This window comes from Lissotriton vulgaris, unplaced genomic scaffold (assembly GCF_964263255.1).
Source record: "Lissotriton vulgaris unplaced genomic scaffold, aLisVul1.2 SCAFFOLD_1606, whole genome shotgun sequence".
In the NCBI taxonomy this organism is placed as follows: Eukaryota; Metazoa; Chordata; class Amphibia; order Caudata; family Salamandridae; genus Lissotriton; species Lissotriton vulgaris.
This window is the reverse complement of record NW_028248567.1, coordinates 98,851-112,249: the sequence shown is the minus strand read 5'-3', so window position 1 is coordinate 112,249 and position 13,399 is coordinate 98,851.

The window sequence follows — 13,399 nt, the reverse complement described above, 5'->3', positions numbered from 1 at the left end:
GTGCACAGATTTGAATACCTTTTTTGATATTGTGGTACCGAGTGATTCTTGAAGTGAATGTAAGGTAGCTGTACAATGGCCATGTCAAGAACCCCCAAGGGTTTCACATACCCATGCACCTACGGTGATAATAAAGTATAATGAGGTTATTACATTCCTGAAGGGAAAGGTTCCAGCAGGGGATATTGATGGGTTAAAAATCAATAGAATGACTCAGGAAGCTAAAGAGTCAGTGTATGCCTATTATGAACGGATGTTACTGATGTTTAAACAGCACAGTGGACAAGACAACAATGAAATGAGAAATATGGGAAGCTTTGTGGCGCAGTTCATTCTTGGAATACACCCAGAGATCAGTGTGCTCATACAACAAAATTTGATTCATTGGCAGACTAAACCCCTAGATGAGATCCTTAGGTATGCTAAGTACTGTAGCAATAAACAGGAGAAGAAGCAGAAAACGCTTACAGAGAAGTTCATGCCTGAGGAAAACGAAGCTGGCACAGAACATGTTTCTAAATCAAGCAATATGTAGGGAATGATGGTAAAGGGCAAGGTGTCAATTACCAGAATGGACGTCGAATGATGAAAGGTGGAATTGTGAAAGTCTCTGATCTACCCCTCTTGGGAAACAAAATCCAAGTTGTATGTGTCACAAAAAAGAAAACAACTAAACCTGTTTCAAAGAAGGTCCCTGTAAAAATAGGCTCATTTGAACAAGATCATCACAATTTATTTGTGTGTGACTCAAGTCCTGTAAAACTGTAAGGAAGGGATCTTTTGTGAAAATTAAACTACACAATTTATTGTAAATGGGATGGTGTTGAGTTCCAAACATCTGATGAAGATTTTGACTTTAAAATGGCCAGACAAGGAACAGCTGTTGGATTCTTCCCTGTGAGAATGGTAGAGGACTTACCTCCCAATTTATGATATACTGTGAACCCTGAAGAATGGGATTTTTTAGGGAAAGGTATCAGTTTCATTAAGGTGCAGCCCTGTAGCAAACAGTATTCTTTTCTTCTTTTCAAAAACTGAATCCCAAAATCAGATTTTATTTTCAAAAAGAAAAAATTGTAATGTTCCCCTTGCCATGAGAGGGTTCTTGCATGTGGGGGGAGCACTATAATATTTTACAGTGCCTTATCACCAGGTTTTAACTGGTGGTAAGGAATAGTAAAAACATACTACATGTCTGCTCATCTAAATTGGGTGGGCAGACTTGTAGCAAATTTCTCAGACGGCCCTGACTCCCTAGGGCCATTGGAGGTGATTAGTCACAGTGGAGACAGAGTAGTCCCCGCTGTTATTAACCATAAGTTCCATCTCCTTGTAAATGCAGTGGGAGGACCACTATATTGGTGGGGAGGGAACTCTGTCACTGTTGCAACGGAGTACGCTCCTCACCAATATATAAATCAGGCCCTATGTTTTAAAAAAAGAAGAAATCACATAAAAAATAGACGATGGGGATAAGTAGCTGTGAACATACATTTGTGGTACAAAAGGGGGGGTGGTGATGGATGGAGCATCTGAACCAATCAAACACTCACACCCAGTCAACAGATCTGGGTTTAATCCATCACGGTTCTTTAGCCCACTCCGCGACCCCATTTCAGACATGGCCATATGCAAATCAGTCTGACCCTGTGCCTCATGGACTGTTCCCATGAGGCACAGGGTCAGACTGATTTGCATATGGCCATGTCTGAACTGGGGTGGCAGAGTGGGCTAAAGAACGGTGATAGATTAAACCCAGATCTGTTGACTGGGTGTGAGTGTTTCATTGGTTCAGACGCTCCGTCCATCACCACCCCCTTTTGTACAACATACATGTGTGGTTCTTGGAGGGCCAGTTCAACTATTAGCTGAGCAAGAACGAGATTATCCCTGGAGTACATTTTATATGTGGACAAGATGCATTTTTCCAATTGTCTACTGACTGGGAAGGTGTTTGATATTTAGCTTTATTGTTTCCTAAAATGTATCATGCTAAGTTTTAACAATGAATCCATCTCACAGACATGGACAAGGTGTTAGTGGTTGTACTCAATTAGTTGGAGATATTTTGGTGCAATTATTCCCCCAGTAGAAATAGTCGTAAATGACAAGAAAATCAGAAAGTTTTCGACAGTAGTAGGTAAATTAGCCACTAGTTCCTCTGGTGCTTTGGTAGCAGTAAACACAGAATTAGTAGCTATTAGATGAATGGTTTTACAAGACTGATTAGCTTTGGACATTTTGTTGGCAGAAAAAAGCTGTTTGATGTTGATGGCACAACATCGCTGTACATACATACCAGACAAAATTAAGACAATAGAAGAATTTGCAAAGAATATTTCTGACTTAAACCCTGAACTCGAAAACTTAGAAGCAACTAGTGTGTTAGGAACCTTAGGTAAAGAAGCTTCTGATATAAGTAGCTGGCTTTTGAAATATGGTAATAGATTTCTGGGTGTTGTATTACCGCTTATATTGATTAATGGCATTTGCTCAATATGCGTATTTGCTTTATGTGATGGAATGAGGTGTTATTTAGTGAGAAAGAGAAAGGAAATAAGGAAAAGACAAAGGAGAGAGGAATTAGAACTGTAAGAAAGAAAGAGTACGGTTTACCGGGAGTTGAATGAGATACAAAGTTTGAAGGGAAAGACAGATGACTCAACAAAAAAAGGAGGTGTACCTCGCAGATTAATTTGTGTTAAAATATGATGGCTATTCTAGCCATCAGACGGGGGAATTGCTAGTGCGAACTTCCTCATTTTGTAATAAACACATTTAACTGAAAAGTGCTCTTTTTAATGCTGAATAACACATGCATAATAAACACAAATTCCGCAATAGGTAATCATATTTAGGCATTATAAGCACGCACATGAAGTAACCTACTTTACTGACTTATGTTAGCCGAACTACTGATGCCAAATAAAATGTTGACTTCACACGTTGGGGCTCATGGGTCTGTTTCCGTTTTTAAACTGTTTGCACAAGATGTTTTTTTTCTTTCCAATGCAGATTCTGCACTTTTATAGAAGCCTTCTCTTAGCTAACGAATAGGCATTTATTATGTATTAGACAACCAAGAGAGAAATTCTCACAGGAAGGTGAGCAGATGGTATGAAATTGTGCCTCATGGGAAGAACTGTCTGAACCACAAGATCTGTTCAAAGTAACAAACCAAGGGCATAGTTGCATAGTTTATTGTGAAGTTGTGAGTGATTGAGGAGTTTACCTGCTCCAGAGTTTGCTGAAGAATGATTGGTTCATGGGAGATGGTAATGGAAATAATGTCTTGACTGAATTATATTAGTGTATGTTCCTTGGAGTAGTTGTGAGAGAGCCTTTCCAAGAGAGAGACTCTTATTTCTCAGAGTCCTTTTCTCGCCAGACTAGTTCTGCAGAGCTTGCTGTAGAACTGAGTAAGCAGATCTTAGAGATGTCTGCTGACTTTAGACTGAGAATAAATTTCCAGTCTTCACTAATTTCCACTGCTTGAGATTAAACTTCATGTTTAAGCAATCTTCTTCTCTCATCAGAACCATTCATTTGGTTTTTCCGAACTGAAACCTTACCTTGTTTGCGTAAATTAAGTACCTTTTATACCCAATTTGTATTCATTAGAATTAGGAATGTTCCTTTCTGGAACACACATTTTGCATTTTCTCTATCTTATTTGTATTTCTTACGAATGTAGTATTTTATCTCGTCTTGAAATAAGGACTTAGGAATTATTTAAATCCGTAATAATGATGACTAAATGTTAATACTTACTGAATTAATACTTGATTTTGAATTAACTCGTTAATAACCCCATTAAACGCACAATAAATCTCTTTTTTTTTTCTCTTTTTAAAAAAAAATATTTTTATTTTTTCCTTACATTACACACATTGTATTACATATATTATACATTTGCCAAATAATTTTGAATTTATAATTGACCATATCTGGTTTGATGAGACTACTCTTACTATACATGGCCATAAAAAAGAAAAAAAAAGGGAAAAATACATTTACACAATAACCACCTAGGCTTATGGTTTATTTCCTATAACATTTCAAAAACAAATAGGTTCCTATATTGCCATAGTCTCTTTCCATTTCGCAATTGGCTCCCAAATTTTCTTCCCCTTTTCCCCTTACGTGAATATATTGCCTTCTCCAGGTTATACATGCCTAATAAATTTGAAAGCCAAGTTTGCATTACTGGGGGGGTCTTATCCAACCATGCTCTTGCTATTGTCAGCCTTAATACTGCGGTGGCAATAAATGTAAATTCTTTATAGGTGTGATCTTCCCCCATATCCCTCCCCAACAAAATTAACAGCGGTGTCAATTGTACTCGGAATCTTAAAGTGCTACCCATAAAATCTTCTACATTTTTGATCATAGTGTGTAGCTGGGGGCAGGTAGCAAACATATGAACAATATCTGCATCTACTGCATTACAGTGAGGACAGGTGGTACCAGTCGAACCTCCCCATTTAGCTATTCTGGGGTGGTACCAGGCGAACCTCCCCATTTAGCTATTCTGGCCGGAGTGTGGTACAGCGAAAACAGAGTCTTGTAATGCTGAGATTGGAGGGGACCCGAGCATAAGATGGTACGACCCAGGTCAAGTGATTCCGTGAAGCTTTCAGGTTCCCCCCCAATTTTTCAACCCATTTGTTACTAAATTTATTCATGTCATCTACCTTCCCTTTTGCAAGACTTGCATAAAAAGATCTTATCGTGCAATCCCCTCCTAATATTATTTTCTCAAGTATTTAATTACGGCCGAAGCCCGCTGCTCCACCCCGCTTATTGCTAAGAAAGCTCCTTATCTGCAGAAATTTAAAAAAAACCCTAGTTCCAATACCATATTTACGGGTAAGATCTTCAAATTGGACAATCCCCTCTTCATCCATTAAGTCCCCAATCTGTATTATCCCTTTTTGTGCCCACCCAGCCATTGTTAAATCAGCAAAGACTTCCGCCGGGAAGGATTTGTTCTTATAGAGCCTGATATACCTATTATATCTTCCTAGGTTCGCCTTTTTTAAAAAAGCATTCCATATCTTAACTGCTGCTTCTACAGTCTTGAATCTAGTCCTTTTGTAGTACCCAAACTCTACTCGATTTAATAAACAGTTTTCTGTCTCGACCCCCAACACTGCTGAATACACTTCCGTGGACATGGTCGTTACTCTTTGCACGAGTCCCCCACCCCCAATTAGTCCCTGCATATACTGTAATGCTGCTGCCATTTGGTACATTCTAAAATCAGGGGCCCCCCACCCCCTCTCTCTCTCTGAAGAGACATATAGCGATATGCACGCCGGGTCTTCCCATGTGCCCAAATAAATCTGTTCAATACATTCTCCAACAAATTAAACCATTTAACTTCAAAAAGCAAGGGAATAGTTCTAAAAAAATAAAGAAATTTGGGCAGAATCAACATTTTTATCACGTTAGTGATTCCCATCAGGGAAAGATGGAGATTGTTCATCCTCTCTAAATCGCTCTTTACCTTCAAAATTAATGGAGTCATATTCTTCTTGACTACTGCTCCCAGGGCCGCCGATAATGAGACCCCCAAATATACTGCCGAGCTGACCACTCTGTTGTCATCGCACCTAGCGTGTGTGTTCTTTATAATCTGCGTTTTGGCTCTGTTCAAACTATACCCAGATATCTGACCAAACATCAGGGCCTCTGCTTCTACCTCTTTTATAGCTAGAGTAGGGTTCGATGTTAAGATTGCTACGTCGTCTGCGTATGTTAGGGTTTTCACTATACAATTATTTACTCTTATTGGTGGTATGTCCACATTAGTTTCAAAACGCCGCAATAACGGCTCAAGATATAGCGCGAAAAGAAGAAGCGAGGAAGGACACCCCTGCCTGGTCCCCCTAGCAATTTTTACTGCAGCTGAGAGCCCTCCATTAACTCTAATTCTGGCAGTAGGGGTGATATATAAGGCCTGTATAGCTTTTGTAAACTTTTCCCCTATCCCGTACCACTTCATAACATACCACAGATAGTTCCAGGAGACCCTGTCGAACGCCTTCTCAGCGTCGAGAAAAAGCGCTGCAGCAGGATCTCCTAAGACATCTACAGAATCAAAGATGGTAACTACAGTCCTAACATGTTGGGTTGTCCCTTTAGCGGGTATAAACCTGTGCTGGGTGGGGGTTACCAGTTGCTCAATAATTTTTGCCAATCTTTTTGCCAGAATTTTAGAGTATATTTTTACATCTGAGTTCATCAGTGTTATGGGTCTATAGGACGCTGGTGCTTCAGGTGGTTTAACTTTTTTTAAAATAACGATAATATCAGCTCCGCCCCAGGATTCCGGAGTAGATTCCCCTAGTTGTCCTTGCAACAATGTGTAAAACATATCTGCAAGTAGCACATCCCTAAATATTTGGTAGAATTCGATTGGTATTTGGTCTGGTCCTGCTGCTTTCCCTGCTGGTAGACTTCCAAGAGCAGACTTTAGTTCTTCCAACTGAAAAGGACCCTCCATTATCTCACGATGTTCTTCAGGCAATATCGGTGGTAAAATAGTCATAAAATAGTTTTCAATATTTACCGGGCTTGCTTTATCCTCCGGGGTGTATAAATCTGAATAAAACCTTCTAAAGACTTCCCTTATTACATTAGGATCTATAACCATATTCCCCTGTCCATCCCTTATCTCTTTTATTGCCACTGCAGCTATTCTCTGCCTAGTTCTTATTGCTAATACTTGCCCTATTCTCTCACTATATTTGTATCTTCTTTCCTTTTTCGTTAAATAATTATCTGCTGCTTTCCTGGCCAATCCTTCAACAGCATTGTCTTTCAATGCTATAATTTTAAATAAATGTTCTTCTAGTGGTAGCTTCCGTACAATTGCCCTACTCAAATTATCTTCCTCTCTTAATAACTCTGTTCTCTCTTATCCCTTTCCCTTTTCTGCCTTGCCAGAACAAAACTCATAGTTTCTCCTCTTACTCCAGCCTTAAAGGTGTCCCAGATCACCCCTGGGGATGCTGTCCCTCTGTTGATATCCCAGAAGTATTGTATCCATGGAATCATATGCTCCCTATATGCAGCATCTTTTAACAAAGCTCTCTCGAAAGACCATTGCGAGGGTGTTCTTTGTGTTTGAGTAATTTTAAACGTGCAAATCAACGGGCTATGGTCCGAAATAACCAGTGGGAGTTTTTCTATATGTAAGCCAGGAAGTAAGGTAGTAGACGTTAAGAAATAATCCAGTCTAACCATTACTTTTTGCGGTGCTGAGTAGAAAGTACTCCCATCCAAGTATGGGTGTATCTTTATCCATGGATCAACCAAGGCATTATGAGAAACCATAGCAGCTAATGCATTATACACCTCTTCTTCCTTCCCCGATATGACCCCCCAGGCTGTATAAATGAACTCTCTGGGTCGTGTATATTAAAGCCCCCACAGCACAGTATAGGCTGGGGCCACTGAGCTAACTCCATATCTAAGAATTGAAACACATCTGGGTCATCTTCTGTGGATCCATAGACTGAGACAATAGTTATTGTCTGACCCCTAAATCTTATTTCCAAGATCACCCATCTACCCCATTTATCTTCCTTCTTTCTACCGATAATCACGTCCCTACCTTTTCCCAAAATTGCTACCCCTCTAGTCCTGGTACCCTGTTTAGTACTTGCAAGAACAGAGAATCCTAATTGCTCCAAAAGATAAACCTTACTCCCTTCTATATGGGTCTCTTTAATTTCGGAAGAGAACATCCAGGGTTTCCCCCTCACGACCACCTTAAGCCTGGCAGGGAATAAGAGATATGCCTCCATACATAGGGCCTGGAAAGGAGAGATCATCTGCCTTAACTTCCATCTCCTCTCTATGGTGGCATGACAAAAATCAGGCCTGGCAAAGAAGGTTACGCCTTCGAATGACCTCCTATTATCTGGCCTTGCCTTGCTAATGATCTCTTCTCTGAGCAGAAAGTTTCCTATATTTACTAAGATAGCCCTTGGGTGGTTCCCCTGTCCATCACTCCCTGCACCCCCCAAGCCATGGGCTTTCTTCATTATAAATGGGAACCTATGTGCTCTCTGTATCTCCCTATCCCACTGCCACTGAGATTCTGGGAAAGCCCCTTCAATAGGTTGATCACGAATTGCCCGACGTCCTGCCCTTCTGACCCTTCTGCCACACCCAGTAGCCTGACATTATTCCTCCTCTGCCTGTTTTCAAAATCCTCCATTTTCCAGCACATATCCACTGCTAGTTTCTCCTGCTGTGATATTAAATGTTTGCCAGCTTCCAACGTCGTCCTCCAGTCTTCCAGTGCGCTCCTCCACCTCTGTTACTCTGCCCACTATCCCATCATAAAGCTTATTGACTTTCCTCAAAGTGTTCTGAATTTTCTTTGTGGCCTGTCTTGCTCTTCGACTTTCTGCCCTGGCCTCCCCTTGCATCTGTTTGAGGGTGCTGAATAAAGTTTCAAAAGGATCTCGCTTGGGAGGTGGAGGTCCACCTGTGGCTCCCTCAGCACCCAATGCTGCGCTAGCATTATCATCCTCATGATATACCTGCGATGTCGCAGAATAGTCCCATAGCAGTCGCTTCTCCGTGTGTTCGGGAAATCCAGATGTCTGACTCCGTGACTTCCCGCGTCTTTTCTTCGTCGTAGATTCTTTTCCTGAGGTGCTGTAATCTGATCCAGTTACACCCTCACCTTCCTCCTCTGAGCTAGCGTCAGTAGATAATGCTGATTCAGAGTCCTCGTTTACTGAGTAGAATTCTGCTTCCACAGAGGCGCAGTCTCCTCCACCCATAGTTTGCCTGCTTGTACTTGCTTCAAGATTATCTTTATCAGCTAGGCTGGCCCTGCTACCCCAAGTACCGTCCCGCTGCCTTGAGGCATTCATTTCTTCCTCAACAACCAGTAGGGCCCCGAGCATGTCAGCTGTCGTATCTCCCCTTGCTGTGTCTATGATTGGGGACCTCCCGGGACCCCTTTTGCTTTCCTCCTTGGCCCCGTTCAGTACATCACCTCGGTCGTGTGCTCCACCAGCTGCTTGAGCCTCCGGAGTGGTGTTTCGATCGATGTTCCATGCTGGAGCTGGTCGTTGCTTAGCAACCAGCCTCTCAGCGTCTCCAGCGCTTCCAACGTCTATTGCGTCCTCGATGATGCTACAGGGAGTCAGGGCCGCTGGTTCGTTTGTCTCCTTTGGAGGAACGGGCTGCTCTGGGATTTTCACCGCAAGTACCTCTACCAGGGTAGGTTGTCTCAAAGCCGCATCCCGGTTCTTGCTATTGCTCTCCCCTTTCGCGGGGTTAGTCCTGGTTAGGTTATGCTCCTCCGCTGATTGCCCACTCAAACTTTTTACCACTGTGCTTGACTTCCCCTGCATCTCTCCTTTTTTTCCACCTTTCTCGATCGTAGGAGGGGGGAGTGTCTTCCTTATCGCCCCGGTGCTCTTCCCAGCGGGGTATCCGATTTCGCGTTTGCAGTCGATCCTGTTTTTACTGCTGTAGGATCTAGCGCCTTCTTACTTTTCTCGCTCCCCTTCTCCTGGTTTGCGGTCCGAGGGGGTACCTTCGGCGCCATACTCCTCCTGACAAATAATTTCGCAACTCTACCCTTAGCCCAGGTCCAGGTCACTCCAATCCGATATATTTGTTTTTGGAGGTACTTATAATCTAAGGTCCGGCTGAACCACCAACGCTCCAGCTCCATTAAGGATAGATTTTGGGCAGCACAGCATCCTTCTCATTCATCATAGCGTTAGTGCGGGAGAGGGATTAAATGCGACCTCTCAGCACAACGCTGCAGCGGCCATCTTGCCCCACTCCGTCTCACAATAAATCTCTTTGTTGATTCTTGTGAAGCCCCTATTGGAATTCACTGTTCATGGTTATATAAATGATTGCTTCATACCATCTCTCCTTGTCGACTAACAAAGGTCCTTAGGACCAATTGCGATTTTTTAGAAGTAATTATACTAGATGATTAAGGTACAAGAATCCCAGCTCCAGCACAGATAAGTGTGAGAACATATTGATCATTTCTAATTGTCTCCGAGCTGGTGGCAATGTGGGAGACCTCCCGCTTACAGAAGATGGTGGCATAAGGGAAATGCCTCTATGCTTTTAGAGGCATCAAGCCCATCACTGAAAAGATCTGAAAAAAGCGTGTTCAGAAATTCAGGAAACCTGATTACAACCATTATGACCAATTATCATAAATGGTATCAGCTAAGCAAGCAATGGCATTGGTATTGCAGAGGTTCTACTGCCAGAAGCAAATCATTGTTTGCCCATCGAGTCAAGAATTTTTGACTCTCAGTCAGGAGGAGCCATAGGAAAGTTGCTTAGATTATAATTGGGCACCAGGCTTTCACCAGTACACTCTCCAGTGAAAGGTGCAAGGACAAGATTTTCTGGACGGAGAGCCCTGTTCTATGATGCCACATGATTTGTCTGTGGAGTGCTCAGAACTAAAACGTGCTTCTCACAGACAGCTATAACTGACTCCAAGTGCTCCACATTGAATGGGAGCAAGTGTTCTTAACTGGAGGCCAATTTTAGTATTTTGGTTAGAATGCTGCACTTTAGGTCCACAGTTGACATGGGCAAATCCAGTGCTTCTGTTGTTTTTCGTGTGACAGATTTAAATTAACTCTGTTCTTTTTAAGGTGATCCAAAAGTGTAAGGGATGTTACCTTCTGGTGATATTTCGAGACCACCAGCATTTTGTTAGTCTATATGTGCCAACATCTGTATTATAAGAAGAAAGGCAGTTTTCAGCACCTGAATAGTCTTCCTCTTGGCATCAATAGTCATTGGCTAGCTGAAACTTATGCAAAGAGTTCCTCCATGCAACCACTTCTCAGGAACCTAGAGAAGAGTTTAGTTAAAGATTCATCATGAACATATGTCTACACTTTCTCATTTGCCACAAAGATGATGTCAGCCAACTTCAAAGCTTGCGTGAGCAGTGCAGGTGTTGGTATTGTAAGCAATGACAAAGGCACATGGGGTTGCAACTTAATTGTCCAATGCCTTTTTGGAAGCTGCAACAAGGCTGCATTCTACATAGCTGAGGCAACAAATGGTGTCAGGGTGGAGCCACTTGAATTACCAAGCACACAATATTGACCCCCCCGTTGGTAGTTGGCCAGAGGGTTAAATGTCTGTTCCAAAAATCTCTAGTGTGACCAATTGGAAGGATTCAACATGTGGAGAATAGGCAGAAAGGGGGGGCTGCAGCTTTATATTCACAAGAAATGGTATGAGCTCTGAAAAACTGTTCTTGAAGTGGGAGTGTTTCCTCATGAAAGAAGGTGACTTCTTTTTCTATGACTATTCTGTGTTTTTTTCAATACAATCCTTTAGGGGACTGATGCCAGTCAGACAATTTACTTGACAGAGAGGGAGGGGAATACTTTAGGTGTTCATCTGTACCTTTGCCAAAACAATTTAGCTTCCTGCTGGTTCATGGTTTTAGAGTACATTGAAAAAGCAATAGTCATAGGCCAAAAGGTTGTGGTTGGATCCAAGACACTACATACAGATGGTGTGTGGATTTGATATAGATAGATTCTTGTTATAACATTGATAAGGTTTAAATCCGGTACCAGAGGACATGACTTTTGACCTATCCAGGGTCAACATACCGAAGAAATTTGCCATTGGGACACCAAGAACTCCTGATCCATGCCAATGAGGTGCAGAAATCCTGAACTGATGGCAGGCCGCTAGTCTGCGCCAGATCAGGAGGAAGGGCGCTCTATTACATCGCTCCTAAAGCATGGAGCGGCCTCCCACTTCACATCAGAGTTTCCTTGTCTCTTTTTAAATCCCATAAGAACTTGAAGACCTAACTTTTCGTTTACTAAGCTACCATAGGTAGGGCTAGGCACACACACCTGCTCTGTGCCAGGATACCCTGATGGGTGATAGTGCGCTTTACAAATACACATAACATGTTAATATATGTACGATAATCATGTTGCAACCAAGGTGGTTGAAACTGCAGCTGAAATGATATGACCCACTGAGTGCTTCTGGAGTGCCAATTCTGAGGAAATATTTATCAAATCCAATCTAGTGCCTGGAGGACATTCATAAGATGAGGAATCTGAAGGAAGACGTATTAATCAGAAAAGCTGTTTCAAATTTGTATTCTGAGACTAACAATTTCACTTTCTTCAATAGAGAGAGCTGGTACCATTCGAAGATGTGGACAATCATATGTAGGATGAGAGAGCTTCTCAAGAGATTACTTTGATGAAGGATGAGGTTAAGACATTATCTTCATAGGCAGTGGGTCTGGGGGAGATCCGCATTTTGGCGAAGATGGCAAGAGACAGTGCCTTGAAAGAGGACAAATATGGGATGTAATGAAAATGGGTGGGTGAAGAGGAGAATCAGTCTTAATGTTGTTAATGTACTGTCAGATCTTCCGTTTGATGGAACTTCACTTCATGTAGGATATGAGGGTTGATGCAGTGCTTTTCTTGAAGAAGTTCTGCTTCTGTCGGCAACATCATTGATGATGTTGTTATGGTAATAGACTTTGGTTGAGACAAATAGTTCTCTGTGTCTTGCAAAAAAGCTCTTCAATATGAGGTCATTAGGGGTTTTGTTTCTCTTCCATTGAGGAATTTAAATCCTTTTTAAATGGAAAAAGCGCTAGATAGTTTACCGTTCTTTTGAGAGGCTATATTGATTGTTAGTGGTTTTAAAAATCTGTGTGTTTTTAGTATTCTTTCTAGCTCTCTTTTATATTTTTTACCTTTATATTTTTTCATATGTTACATTTATTGTGGTTATTGCTACGGTATTTTAATTGTATGGACTATTATCTGAATAAATATACTCAATTAAATTGAAATAAAACATTAAAAGACGATGACAATGAATAACTGGAGTGAGTTAGCGTTCTTGTTTGGTGCCCATCTTTAAGAGACGTCTGCTTATTCTGATTCTTTCTTGGGGGGAATATGCTGTGTATTAGTATATAAAGTACAGATTGATCTCAATCTCAAGGTAACTAGTTGTGTTACTGTAATGCAAATTTCACACCTTTTCATGGCAAATTCAGTCAACACTAACAGTGAATGTTGGGGTTAGGAAACTTTCAGTAAAGTCGTTATTACATTTGGAGAATGTATTTAATATTAAGCTGACACATTCAATGACTATATATATATGCTAATAGTACATTTGTACTTCAATAGGATTATGGAAGAAATATTCCCAAATGTGCAGTTCATAATATCAATATTCTTCAGCTAAATCAAAGGGATGTGACTTTTGAGGTGTAATGTTAACAAAATTCTTTATGATCAAAGCTAAATGTGTTTCTTAATTAAAGCATGCAAGCTCAACATCATAAAGGTAAGGTACTTTCTTGCATATATTT